This window comes from Labeo rohita, unplaced genomic scaffold (assembly GCF_022985175.1).
Source record: "Labeo rohita strain BAU-BD-2019 unplaced genomic scaffold, IGBB_LRoh.1.0 scaffold_2312, whole genome shotgun sequence".
Lineage (NCBI taxonomy): Eukaryota > Metazoa > Chordata > Actinopteri > Cypriniformes > Cyprinidae > Labeo > Labeo rohita.
The window spans coordinates 1-8190 of NW_026128564.1; the positions used below are offsets into that span (position 1 = coordinate 1).

The 8190-nt window shown below is 36.4% G+C and overlaps 1 long non-coding RNA gene across 2 annotated transcripts; it reads right to left on the reverse strand.

Moving 5' to 3' along the window:
* Nucleotides 1-8117, reverse strand: LOC127159589 (uncharacterized). Of its 2 annotated transcripts, none has more exons than XR_007826495.1 (2): nucleotides 8060-8117; nucleotides 1-58 (listed from the first exon to the last, which is right to left on the reverse strand). It is a non-coding gene; the product is annotated as an uncharacterized LOC127159589 (long non-coding RNA). The 2 variants fall into 2 exon arrangements; XR_007826496.1 differs by lacking the exon at nucleotides 8060-8117 and adding an exon at nucleotides 6545-6563.
* Nucleotides 8118-8190: the final 73 nt, after the last annotated feature.

Below are 8190 nucleotides of genomic sequence, written 5' to 3' on the forward strand. Positions count from 1 at the left end.
TCGACTTCTACTTCTTCGACTTTTTCTATGGCTTCTGCCTCTTCGACTTTTTCTTCGACTTTTTTCTATGGCTTCTTCTTCGACTTTTCTTCGACTTCTTGACTTCTGACTTTCTATGGCTTCTGCTTCTTCGACTTTTTTTTCGGCTTTCGACTTTTTTTCTTGACTTTTTTCGACTTTTGGCTTCTGCCTCTTCGACTTTTTCTTTGACTTTTGCTTCTTCTTTTTTTTACTTTTTTATGACTTCTGCCTCTTTGACTTTTGCCTCTTCGACTTTTTCTATGGCTTGCCTCTTTGACTTTTTCTTTGACTTTTTCTATGGCTTCTGACTTCTTGCCTCTTTGACTTTTCTATGACTTTGCCTCTTCTTCGACTTTTTTCTTGACTTCTACTTCTTCGACTTTTCTATGACTTCTGCTTCTTCGACTTTTCTTCGACTTCTTTTTCTTGACTTCTTGCCTCTTTCGACTTTTCTTCTTTGACTTTTTCTATGACTTTTCTCTTCGACTTTTTCTATGACTTCTGCCTCTTCTACTTCTTCTTTGACTTCTTTCTCTATGGTCTTCGACTTTCGACTTTTTCTTGCCTTCTTCTTTTTCTTCGACTTTTTCTTCGACTTTTCTATGGCTTCTGCCTCTTCGACTTTTTCTTGACTTTTCTTCTGACTTTTCTGCTTTTTTGACTTTTTCTTCGACTTTTTGCTTCTTCGACTTTTCTTGACTTTTTCTTTTTTTTTCGATGGCTTTTTCTCTTGGCTTCTTGCTTCTTCGACTTTTCTTGACTTTTGCCTCTTTCTTTGACTTTTTCTATGGCTTCTACCTCTTTGACTTTTTCTTCGACTTCTACTTCTTCGACTTTTTCTTTGACTTTTTCTTGACTTTTTTTATTCTTTGACTCTTTTTTTTCTGGCTTCTGCTTCTTGACTTTTTCTTCGACTTTTCTTTCGACTTTTTTGACTTTTTTTCGACTTTTCTATGACTTCTGCCTCTTCGACTTTTTCTTCGACTTCTACTTCTTCGACTTTTTCTATCTGAGTACATCGGGTGTTATGGGAAGTGTTCCCGGTTCCGGTTGACCTAATTAGTGCAGCCTAACAATCCTTTAATGGATTTGAATAATAGAAATGTGTTAATGTGTTATGTGTAAGCAAGGTTAAAGAGATGGGTCTTTAATCTAGATTTAAACTGACAGAGTGTGTCTGCGTCCCGAACAGTGTTGGGTAGATTGTTTCAAAGTTTGGGTGCTAAAATGAAAGAGAAAATGATCTGCCGCCCGCGGTTGATTTGGATATTCTAGGTATTATCAAATTGCCAGAGTTTTGAGAACGCAGCGGACGTGAGGGACTATAATGCGATAAGAGCTCGCTCAGGTACTGAGGAGCTAAACCATTCAGAGCTTTATAAGTAATTAGCAAGATTTTAAAATCTATACCATGTTTAATAGGGAGCCACTGCAGTGTTGACAGAACCGGGCTAATATGATCATACTTTTTGTTCCAGCTGGAGTTTGTTTATTAAGCGAGCAGAACAGCCACCCAATAAAGCATTACAATAATCTAATCTTGAGGTCATAAATGCATGAATTAATGTTTCAGCATTTGACATTGAGAGCATAGATCGTAATTTAGATATATTTTTGAGATGGAAAAATGCAGTTTTGCAAATACTAGAGATGTGGTTTTCAAAGGAAAGATTGCCATCAAATAGCACACCTAGGTTCCTAACTGATGACGAAGAATTGACAGAGCAGCCATCAAGTATTAGACAGTGTTTTAGGTTATTACACGCTGAGGTTTTAGGTCCAATAATTAACACCTCTGTTTTTTCAGAATTTAGCAGTAAGAAATTACTTGTCATCCAATTTTTTAACTCAACTACACAATCAGTTAGTTTATCAAATTGGTATGTTTCGCCGGGCCGCGAAGAAATATAGAGCTGAGTATCATCAGCATAACAGTGAAAGCTAACACCATATTGCCTGATGATATCACCCAAGGGTAACATGTAAAGCGTAAAAAGTAATGGCCCTAGCCTGAGCCTTGCGGTACTCCATACTGCACTTGTGATCGATATGATACCTCTTAATTTACTGCCACGAACTGATACCGGTCAGATAAGTACGATTTGAACCATGCCAATGCACTACCACTAATGCCAACATAATTTTTAAGTCTGTTTAAGAGAATGTTGTGGTCAACCGTATCGAACGCAGCACTAAGATCCAGTAGCACTAACAGAGAGATACAACCACGATCGAATGATAGGAGCAGATCATTTGTAACTCTAATAAGAGCAGTCTCAGTACTATGGTACGGTCTAAAACCTGACTGGAAATCCTCACAGATATCATTTTTCTGTAGGAAGGAAGATAATTGTGAGGATACAACCTTTTCTAATATCTTCGACAGAAATGGGAGATTCGAGATAGGTCTGTAATTAATTAATTCGTTGGGGTCAAGTTGTGTTTTTTTAATCAGAGGCTTAATAGCAGCCAGTTTGAAGGTTTTGGGGACATATTCTAATGACAGTGATGAATTAATAATATTTAGCAGAGGATCTATGAGATCTGGAAGCAAGTCTTTTAGTAGCCTAGATGGAATAGGGTCTAGCATACAAGTTGTTGGTTTAGATGCTTTAACAAGTTTATACAATTCATCCTGACCTATAGTAGAGAATGAGTGGAACTGTTCCCCAGGAGATCTATAGCGCATCTGATGCGATACTGTAATTGACGGCTGCATGGTGACAATTTTGTCTCTAATAGTATGGATCTTGGAAGTAAAGTAGTTCATAAAGTCATTACTGCTATGCTGATGGGCATAGTCAGTGCCTGTTGGTTCTTTATTTTTTGTTAACTTAGCCACTGTATTGAATAAACACCTACACTGTAAAATCTAATTAGTTGGGCTTACTTAAAAAAAGCATGCAAACCGATTGCCTTAAAAAAACGAAGTAAAGTGAAATAAGAATAGTATGTTGTACTGACAAATGCTTAGTTAGTATAGTTTACTTACACGGGAGCTCTAGTAACTAAAAAGAACTGTAGGGGGTACTTGATCATTTACTTTAGGCTTACACTTGACTTAGTATCACTACTCACTGACTCCCAGAGTGCATTGCGGCATGAATAAATTATGCAATTGCTTTGTTTTACTGTTGTTGTTTTTATTTGCTAATTTTATTTACTGACTTGTGTCAGCAGTAACATAACAAAAAGAGAAAATAAAATAATATAATGGTTATTGTCACAATTAATAAAAATAAATAAAATTGAATTGTTACCATTGTTGTGATTCACATGCTGAATGTTGAAGTTTGTGACTTGAGCACATTACCACAAATATTAAAAGACTGTCTCAACCCAATTAAGTTTCTTAAGGTGTTTATTGAAGAACAACAAAATTGAAAAAGATCATTAATAAATATAAAAAATACATTAGCTAAAGAATTGGAAAGATTTAGCTAATCGAAATATCAGAACTTGAAGGTTACCTTCTAAAAGCAACCAACTTATTACTTTTGTTCCCTTGAAATCAAAAACTATGACTTTATGTTGCATTGCTGCATCAATAGGAAAAAAATTATAATAAGAAAAGCAAAGTTCCAAGTGCCCAACCAAACGGAACATTAATCACTATAATGGTAAGTAAAAAAAATAAAATAAAATAAGACACACCAACAACATTTTACGAAAATCAACATCAATTTATGAAGTCAGCTTATGTGATATTCTCTCAAATTTATAGTTGTATTGAAACAACATTCAAGATGACTTTGGGAAATGAGTGAATGTAACTATGAAAATAACTGCAGATTAACAATTGCCACCTCAAAAAAAAATTGCTTTTCTTCTTCTTCTGTTGTTATTTTGCAAATTAGCAACATATTAGTGCTGCCTCTCACTGGTTTATTAATGTTATTGGTTCCTTTGTGGCTACTTGAATATTTTAAGTAAGCGTCACTCAAAGTAGTAAGTAAACTGTTTTACTCGCTTGAAAGTAGCTGTAACTTAATAAAACCTAGTAAGTATAGCAACTAAGTAAAGATAACTAATTATATCTAAGTAAGGTAAACTATTGGATTTTACAGTGTAGGGTTATGTTTGTTATCTTCTAAAAGAGTCGAAAAGTAATCAGATCTTGCCGATTTTAATCCTTTCCTATACGATAGGGTACATTCACGCCAAGCAGTACGAAAAACCTCTAATTTTGTTTTCCTCCAGCTGCGCTCCATTTTCCGGGCTGCTCTCTTTAGGGCGTGAGTGTGCTCGTTATACCACGGGGTCGGACTGTTTTCCTTAATCTTTCTTAGGCGCAGAGGAGCGACCGTATCTAGAGTCCTGGAAAAGAGAGAGTCAATAGTTTCTGTTACATCATCAAGTTTTTCTGAGCTATTGGACATGCTGAGGAATTCAGATAAGTCAGGAAGATTACTCAGAAAGCAGTCTTTTGTAGTAGAAGTGATGGTTCTACCATACTTATAATAAGGAGTTGATTTTACAGTTTTAGTTATCTGGAGTATACACAAGACTAGATAATGATCAGAGATATCATCACTTTGCTGCAGAATCTCAACGGCATTGACATCAATTCCATGTGACAGTATTAAGTCTAGAGTATGATTTCGACAATGAGTGGGACCTGACACGTGTTGTCTAACTCCAATAGAATTTAAAATGTCTGTAAATGCTGCTCCCAGTGCATCGATTTCATTATCGACATGGATGTTAAAGTCACCTACTATTATGACCTTATCTGTAGCTAACACCAGCTCAGATATAAAATCAGCTAATTCTTTAAGAAATTCTGTATGGTGCCCTGGTGGCCTGTATACAGTAGCAAGAACAAACGTCTTGGGGGATTTAACATTAACACTTGTAGATAATGTTACATGAAGCACCATCACTTCAAACGAGTTATACTTGAAGCCCGCTCTCTGAGAAACACTGAAAATATTGCTATAAATTGTAGAAACACCTCCCCCTTTACCTTTTAGACATGGCTCATGTTTATAACAGTAATCATGAGGGGTAGACTCGTTTAAGATAATGTAATCATCTGGTTTTAGCCAGGTTTCTGTCAAACATAGCACATCTAGGTTATGATTAACGATCATATCATTTACAAAAAGCGCTTTTGTAGAGAGGGACTTGATATTCAAAAGGCCAAGTTTTATCAATTGTTTCTCTGTATTATGTACATTTTTTATTTTTTTTGAACGTTGATTAGATTGTTACTCTTAAATTAGTCTGAACATCTTTTGTATTGTCTAGCTCGGGGAACAGACACAGTCTCTATAGCATGATATCTAGGTGAAAGGGTCTCTATGTGCTGAGAATTAACTGATTTTGGTGACGTGAGGCGGCTAGCAGACGGTCGGATTAGCCAGTCTGTCTGCTTCCTGACCTGGGCCCCAGTTAGTCAAGTGCAAACTCTAAGACTATATGCCATATTACTAGAGAGAAGAGCGGCACCACCCCTGGAGGGATGAAGACCATCTCTTTTCAACAGGTCAGGTCTGCCCCAAAAACTTGTCCAATTGTCTATGAAACCTATGTTATTCTCCGGGCCCCACTTAGACATCCAGCCATTTAGTGACGACAGTCTGCTATGTATCTCGTCACCACGATATGCAGGGAGGGGGTCAGAGCAAATTACAGTGTCTGACATCGTACTTGCAAGTTCACACACCTCTTTAACATTATTTTTAGTGATCTCTGACTAGCGAAGTCGAACATCATTTGTCGACGTGTGCCGACGTGAATAACGATCTTACTAAATTTACGTTTAGCATTAGCCAGCACTTTTAAATTTGCCAAGATGTCAGGCGCTCTGGCTCCCGGTAAACATTGAACTATGGTGGCTGGTGTCTCTACTTTCACGTTCCGTACAATAGTATCGCCAATAACTAGAGCACTTTCATCAGGTTTCTCAGTGGGTGATTCACTGAGTGGGGAGAACCTGTTTGATGTTCTGATCAGAACGGAAGAGCGGTGTTTTGACCCGCGACTATGCCGTCTCACAGTTACCCTGTTGCGCTGCTGCAAAGACGAAGTTACCGGAACCGAACAATGTACGGGACTTTCTGAGCTAGTCGCATCCAAAGCCGTATCTGAAGCTCTCACATTCTTACTATCCTCGATTAAAGTTTGGATGCGTGTCTCTAGTTCTGAAATCTTCTCTGTCAGCCTAACTATTTCCCTGCATTTATCACATGTGAATCCCTCTCTGCCGACAGAGATTGATAAACTATGCATATGACAGGTGGTGCAGGTTACCAGAAAAGGAGAAGCCATTACTCACCGTAGTTGTAGAATGATTTCAACTCACCACTGTTGTTTGATGAACTTGTGAAGAAAAAGCAGGGGGAGAAAGCAACAACGGTTGTAGAGGCAGATAGAAAAAGTAAAAGTAAATGGTAACCTAACCGGCTAACACACTGCAGGCACGCTGTACTCACGGTTGTAGAATAAAAACGAGCGATCAACGAGAGCGAGGCAAAAAGGAAAGCGGTAGTAGACGTGAATAGTCTGCCTCTTCTTCGACTTTTTTCTATGGCTTCTGCTCTTCTTGACTTTTTCTTCGACTTTTTCTATGACTTCTGCCTCTTCGACTTTTTCTTCGACTTTTTTTTGACTTTTTCTTCTTCTTTGACTTTTCTTATGACTTTTTCTTTGACTTTTTCTTCGACTTTTTCTTCTTTTACTTTTTTTTGACTTTTTTCTTGGCTTTTTCTTGACTTTTTCTTTGACTTCTTCTATGACTTCTGCCTCTTCGACTTTTCTTGACTTTTTCTTCTTTTTCTTTTTCTCTTGACTTTTCTTTCTTTCTCTTCTTTTCTTTGACTTTTTTTCTTGACTTCTGCTTCTTTGACTTTTTCTGACTTCTTTTCTTCTGCTTTTCTTTTTCTCTTGCCTCTTCTTTTTGACTTTTCTTTGACTTTTCTTTGACTTTTTTTTCTTTTTTCTTTTCTTCTTGACTTTTTTCTGCCTCTTGACTGACTTTTTCTTTTTTTTCTATGGCTTCTGCCTCTTAGACTTTTTCTTTGACTCTTCTTGACTTTTTCTATGACTTCTTTGACTTTTTCTTCTTTTTCTTCTTTTTTCTTGACTTCTGCTTCTTGACTTTTTTCTTTGACTTTGCTTCTTTGACTTTTTTTTCTTGACTTTCTGCCTTGACTTCTTTGACTTTTCTTTGACTTTTTCTGCTTCTTCTTGCCTCTTGACTTTTTCTTGACTTTTTCTTTGACTTCTTTGACTTTTTCGACTTTTTCTTTTCTTCTTTTTTCTGACTTCTGCTTCTTGACTTTTCTATGACTTCTTTTTCTTTGACTTTTCTTCTCTTCTCTTTTCTTCGACTTTTTTCTTTCTTCTTTTTCTTCTTGACTTTTTTCTTTGGCTTCGGCCTCTTTGACTTTTCTTTGACTTCTTTTCTTGACTTTTTTTCTATGGCTTTTCTTCTTCGACTTTTCTTCGACTTTTTTTTTTTCTTTGACTTCTTTTCTTCTTTTTTCTTTGACTTTTCTTCGACTTTTTCTACTTTTCTATGAGCTTCTGCCTCTTCGACTTTCTTGACTTTTCTTTGACTTTTCTTTTGACTTTTTTCTTTCTTCTTCTGACTTTTTTTTTGACTTCTTCTTTTTCTTCGACTTTTTCTTTTTCTTTTTGACTTTTGCTTTTTCTTTGACTTCTATTTCTTCGACTTTTTCTATGACTTCTGCCTCTTCTTTTCTTTTTCTTCTTTCTTGCTTTTCTCTTCGACTTTTTTTCTTGACTTTTCTATGGCTTCTGCTTCTTCGACTTTTTCTTCTTCTCTTCGACTTTTTCTTCGACTTTTCTTTGACTTTTTCTTTGACTTTTTCTTTTCTTTTTTCTTCTTCTTCGACTTCTGACTTTTTCTTGACTTTTTCTATGGCTTCTGCCTCTTTGACTTTTTCTTGACTTCTACTTCTTCGACTTTTTCTTTGACTTCTTCTCTTCGACTTTTCTTGACTTTTCTCTTCTCTTCTTCTTTTCTTTTCTTCGACTTTTTCTTCTTTGCCTTCTGACTTTTCTCTTCGACTTTTTTCTATGACTTCTGCCTCTTCGACTTTTTCTTCGACTTCTGCTTCTTCGACTTTTTCTTCTTGACTTCTTTTCTTTGACTTTTCTTTGACTTTTTCTTTGACTTTTCCTATGGCTTCTGCCTCTTCG